Below are 6,000 nucleotides of genomic sequence, written 5' to 3'. Positions count from 1 at the left end.
TAACATCAATATTTTAGTTCTAAATGTCTCATCACTTGATAAGCGATTTGGTAGCCCTATTATTTGAATTCCCACGTGTCATTGATTCCCAGAGAAAATATCCCTCTTAAATAACATTAGAAATTGTCTGAACAGTGTCCAAGCATTTCTCTAACTGTGTAACCATGACTGATTGTAAAATGCCAGGGGCGATGCTTGCAGCTAAGCAACAGATTGTGGCATGACAACAAGATAGTCAAGGTGTGAGCTTGGAGTGAACATGTAGGTGAACGTAATGAAACATCTGAAGCAGGAAAGAGCAACGTTCTTGCAAAAGCAATAAAACATGGATATTTTTTTGTCACATATTTACTAAAATATGTGTTCCACTAAAAATAAATTACAAAATTGCAAAAAGTATGGGAAAATTAATGGAAGTAAAGGTCAGATGAAATTAATTAAAGGACTAATATAAAGAATATTTGCCTGTCCTTTGGAGTACAATTCAGTTCTATTTACTAATTGGAGAGATGACAGGAGAGTTGTGAATTCTATTCTGTCACTTCACAATCCATTATTAGAAGTGCTGAGCAGGACCTATTAAGTGGATAGGGCCAGCCATGCTCATTCTGCAGCAGATGTTCATTGGGAAAGGCCTTCCTATTGTATAGTGACATCTCTCCTGTTAACTATGTTGTCAACTCTCCCTTTAGAGTATATACTTATTTGCGATTTTATCTCTGGGAGTGCGGCAATGGATGTGGTTTAACAGGTGACGGCTAACATTGTTTATTTTGTATAGAGAAAAGGGAAACAAAAGAAAGAAGAGACAAGAAGAAAACAGTGAAAGGGGATGGAAAATTATAAAAGGAGATGAGAATGAATAATGAAAGAAAACAGAATGAGATAAGACACACCAGATAAAGGTATAAAGGTATGAAGAATAGAGGAAGAGAAAAAAGAGAAGATCGAAGAGTTAATGGAAATCAAAGAAAATGAAAGAAACAGAGAAGAAAGAAAAGTGATGAGAGAGAGAATAGAAAATTAAGAAACAAAGAAAAGAGAGAAGAGGAAGAAAAGAAGGTAGGAGGACAGGAGAAAAGAGAAAGAAAATTACCAGACCTTTAATCCAAACATAAAGGTACATACTTCTAGATTGTAAACTAGTTTTAACAGAACCCTCTTGTTTCTGTCCAACTTCTAAATATATAAATAATAATAAATATTAGACTTCAATACCACATTTGGTCAACTCACACAGACTAACCTCACATTTTGGTTTTGAATCTCTGGGTGCATAAGGCTGAAATATACTTTTGCACTACGCCTCATGTTTACTCAATACATTCAAATGTATATACAGTATCTTACAAAAGTGAGTACACCCCTCACATTTTAGTAAATATTTTATTATATCTTTTTATGTGACCACACTGAAGAAATTACACTTTGCTACAATGTAAATTAGTGAGAGTACAGCCTGTATAACAGTGTAAATTTGCTGTCACCTCAAAATAACTCAGCACACAGCCATTAATGTCTAAACCTTGACAACTAAAGTGAGTACACCCCTAGTTGGAAATGTCCAAATTGGGCCCAAAATGTCAATATTTTATGTGGCCACCATTATTTTCCAGCACTGCCTTAACCATCTTGTACATGGAGTTCACCAGAGCTTAACAGGTTGCCACTGGAGTTCTCTTCCACTCCTCCATGATGACATCACGGAGCTGGTGGATGTTAGAGACCTTGCGCTCCCCTATCTTCCATCTGAGGATGTCCCACAGATGCTCAATAGGGTTTAGGTCTGGAGACATGCTTGGGCAGTCCATCACCTTTACCCTCAGCTTCTTTAGCAAGGCAGTGTGAGATACTGTACATTCAGGTTTGTATTTCAGCACTGAAAATTTAACTTATTTGACATTTAGAAATATTGGGACCATTGCAAATTTTAATATACATTGGTCAGCTGCCCAAAACAGACCAACAAGTAAAAAAAAAATAAAAAATAGGATTAATTCATTATAAAGTAGCCTCTGGTTGCATTTTATCGTAATGCCATAGAGTGATTTTATGTTGTTACCTTATCAAATATTCCAATCTGTGGAAAAATAGGCCATTCAGTAACGAGATTGCTTGGTTACCATGCTATTTAAGTCAATAAGAAGTAAAATGTCTTCATTTCTTAAATGTTCAGTACAAGCAAACTACTGTCCATCAGGCAATTAGACTAATGCACCATTTGTTTTGGGTTAATTATACAAGGTAATAAATAAATCAGGAAAAGCCAATGCATCAGAAGCTGGTTTTTTTCTTCTCTGCCAATGTGGGTCCAAGTGGCTATTTAGTATTGAGATGCTGACTGCACACTTATATCAGTAATATGCATATTGCTCTCTCCTGGAGTTTTGCAACCAAAAAGGACCAGTCATGTTCACAGAAATTCTCCTTACACATGAAGTCTACATGTAGAACAGAATCAAAACTCTAGTGTGCCCTTTAATTTAAATATAGTAAATGTGTATGCCACTTAGCTGTGCCTAGTTGCAGAACACGACTGGAAAGAGGCTGCTTTTTGCTCCTCCGATCTCTCCATGTAGCACTGAAACCATAGCTCTGTCTCAAATTATGTAAACAGAATGCATTTTATTGATGATAGCATTCACTATTAATTGCTTTAACCCCATCACAACCAATGACGTGCCAGGCACATCATGGAAAAACAGTCAGTTAATGACTGATGACATGCCTGCCATGTCATGGCATTAAATGCCTTCTACACTTAAACAGTGTTGCTGCAAGGAATCCCGCCACCTCTGAAAAGTGCAGCAGGGGCCCTGTGTTGGGGTCAATGTCCGCCATATGCAATATTATTTAAAACAGTGTTGCTGAAATGCCTCGATAGCACTGTTCCAGCAAAATGTAAAAAAAGTCCCAAAATTTTACAAAAGTTTATTTATGAGTTAAAATAAGCACCATGTGTTCCCAAATATCGTGGCATAGAAACAGCTAAATTATCAACATTTGAAATACCCATGGGGTGTCTAGTTTTCAAAAATATATAGTTTGATGGGGTAAATTGAATTAGGCAGCTTCAGAGATCTACCAAATAACACATGGGGGCAGGATGACCAGATTTGACAAAAAGGAAAAAACATAAAAACATTGAGTATTTCTAAACCCATGACGAATAGTAGAATCTATTTAACAGACTTTTTATTAGCTTTTGTAGATGAGTAATAGATTTTTCAAATAAAAGTGAGAATAAATATTTTTTTTTAAAGTTTTTTTATTTTCTTCATAAGGATATAGAAAGAAAAGTAGGAGGGGACAAATCCCCCCCCCCAAAAAAAACATACAGCATATCAGATTCTGTACATTGCATATAATAATATTTCTGCAAGCTACAATTTTACAATTTAGCTTAATATTTTTAATAAAGTTTCTTCACTTCCCTAATTGTTTCACTTCCCTGAATGCATGTGAGAGAAGACATATTGTGAGTCTATGGACGAAGCGTATGTATAAGCATGTATAAAGATGAATAAAAATGAGAGAGCAGCTTCAAAGGGTTATTATGTTAATCAAGTCAAAAATTGGGTCTGCGTTTAAATATTCAAAATCACCAATGAAATCTAGTATACACCTATAAAGTGAAGATAATAGGATAGACTCACTAACAAAATACAAAAAATATTGACACCTTTGGTAAATATGAGCAAAGAAGGCTGTGAAAAATTGTCATTATTGTTTAACCCTTTGATCTTCACAAAATAAACAGAAATACTCTGCTCTCATTGATATCAAAGAATAGCAAAGGTTGTTGAGTTGAAATGCCCATTTCAACCATCAGGGCAATAGTTAAGAAGTTCCAGTCTACTGGAAATGTTATGAATCAGCCTGGAATAGAATGTGTGTCTATATTGTCTCAACGCACTGTGAAGAGAATGGTTCGAGTGGCCAGAAAATCTCCAAGGATCACAGCTGGAGAATTGCAGAAGTTAGTTGCGTCTTGGGGTCAGAAATACACCACAAGTTGTTTAGAAGGGTTTTAACAAAAAAAACTCTACTTTCTTCCAAAAACAAAATCAACCGTCTTCAGTTTGCTAGACATTTCTGACACTTCAAATGGGATCAGGTTCTATGGTCAGATGAAACCAAACTAGAGCTTTTTGTCAATAAACACCAGAGGTGGGTTTGGCACACACACAAAGAGGTAGCCATATGGAAAAGTACCTTGTGCCCACAGTTAAATATGGTGGGGCTCTATAATGTTTTGGGGCTGTTTTTCTGCCAGAGGGCCTGGACATTTTCTTAGGATACATGGTAATGCGGACTCTATAAAATATCAACAGATTTTAAATGAACACCTAACTGCCTCTGCCAGAAAAGTTAAAATGGTTTACTGACCACAAAATCAAGGTCCTACCATGGCCATCCCAGTCCCCTGACTTGAAATGCATAGAATACCTGTGAGGTGAACTGAAGAGGAGAGTCCACCAGTGTTGACCTCAAAATTTGAGGAATGGAGGAATGGTCTCAGATCCCTTGCCATGTATTCTTCAACCTCATCAGGCATTATAAGAGAAGACCCAGAGCAGTTATCTTGGCAAAGGAAGATAGCACAAAGTATTAACCAAAAGGGTGCCAATAACTGTGCCACACATATATTTCGCAATTTTTAATTTTTGCATATTGATTTATATGGAGCTTTATCTCAGTTACCAGCCCTTGTTTACTTGCCCTTGTTCTGCTTGTTTACGTACTATCAGTAAGCAGTGAGGACCTCATAAACTGTGGGTAAAGATTGTTTGGATATTATGGGGAAACAACAACTGTGCTCAGAGATGCCGCTTCCCAGTGCACCATTACTCAATGGCTGCGTACAAGATAGATCTTAACCATCCCTTTTATACTACGGAGTACTGTGCCTAGCCAGCCCAGCCTCCAGATGCCACACATTCTAAATAGGTGGAGCACCAAGATATGCTTAGATTAAGGCAACAGAGGATGCTGCTGGAGTGGTTGGCTTAGGGCAAAGTAACAGAAACATATGTTACTAGTAACTCATATTGGTGTACATTTTCTCTACCGGATGACATGAGTTTAAAGAATAAACCCTGACAATAAAGACAGGAAACACAGTAAAGACAAGGAATCTGTGTTTGAGGTACAGAGACACTGCATCCAGGTTCACAAATGTGTTACTTCACTAATGTGTATTGGGATACCACTAAGACTTTGGAATTTTTAAACGTAAAAGGTCCCTGGCCTGCTAAGGACTGTTGAATGAAGCTGCTGAAATTTAGTAAACATTCCAAATATGGAGCAAACGTGTGCAAATTGCATGTATGCACACAGTTGTTGGGATATCATCATCATCATCATCATGGGAGCTAGCTTGGAACAATTGTGGAAATGGCTAACCATTTTGTTCCTAGGCTACCTCTTGGACAACCTCAAGTTCAGTAGTAGAGTCATTGTAGTCAAGGAAGACTCATATTGACTAACCATAGGGATTTAACCAGTTTTTACTGGTTAACTGTACCAATATGACTAATAAAAATGTGCAGAACCATATTTTGTTTACAAGTGCATACAAATACAGCTTGTACATATAAAATACTAAGCTCCATGGATGAAAATGCATTTACACCGCTTTGTTCCTTTTTACATGATAATATTTTTGTGTCTTTTCCTGTGAATAAACTTACTGGATATTTGCAAACTGACATCAAGTATATAGTATATAGGTATAATGTTTGATTTTTATGACCAGGGAACATACCATATTCGCGATTCACACGTCTCTTGTTTCCTTAATTATTAACCTTGACTATGGAAGGCATTATTTGCTATAAAATAATTTTTTCCCTACTTTACCCCCCATATGCTGCATTCTTTTAAATAATGGAACTTTATTTTATAATGCATTTTAGTTGTTTCAGGAAGTGAAGCAGCTTATGGTTGCATTGTTTATTCTGCGAGACTGTCGACAAAAGAAGTTGGCACTAACAGAGG

This window comes from Spea bombifrons, chromosome 1 (genome assembly GCF_027358695.1).
Source record: "Spea bombifrons isolate aSpeBom1 chromosome 1, aSpeBom1.2.pri, whole genome shotgun sequence".
Classification (NCBI taxonomy): domain Eukaryota; kingdom Metazoa; phylum Chordata; class Amphibia; order Anura; family Pelobatidae; genus Spea; species Spea bombifrons.
This window is presented reverse-complemented; position numbering follows the sequence as displayed.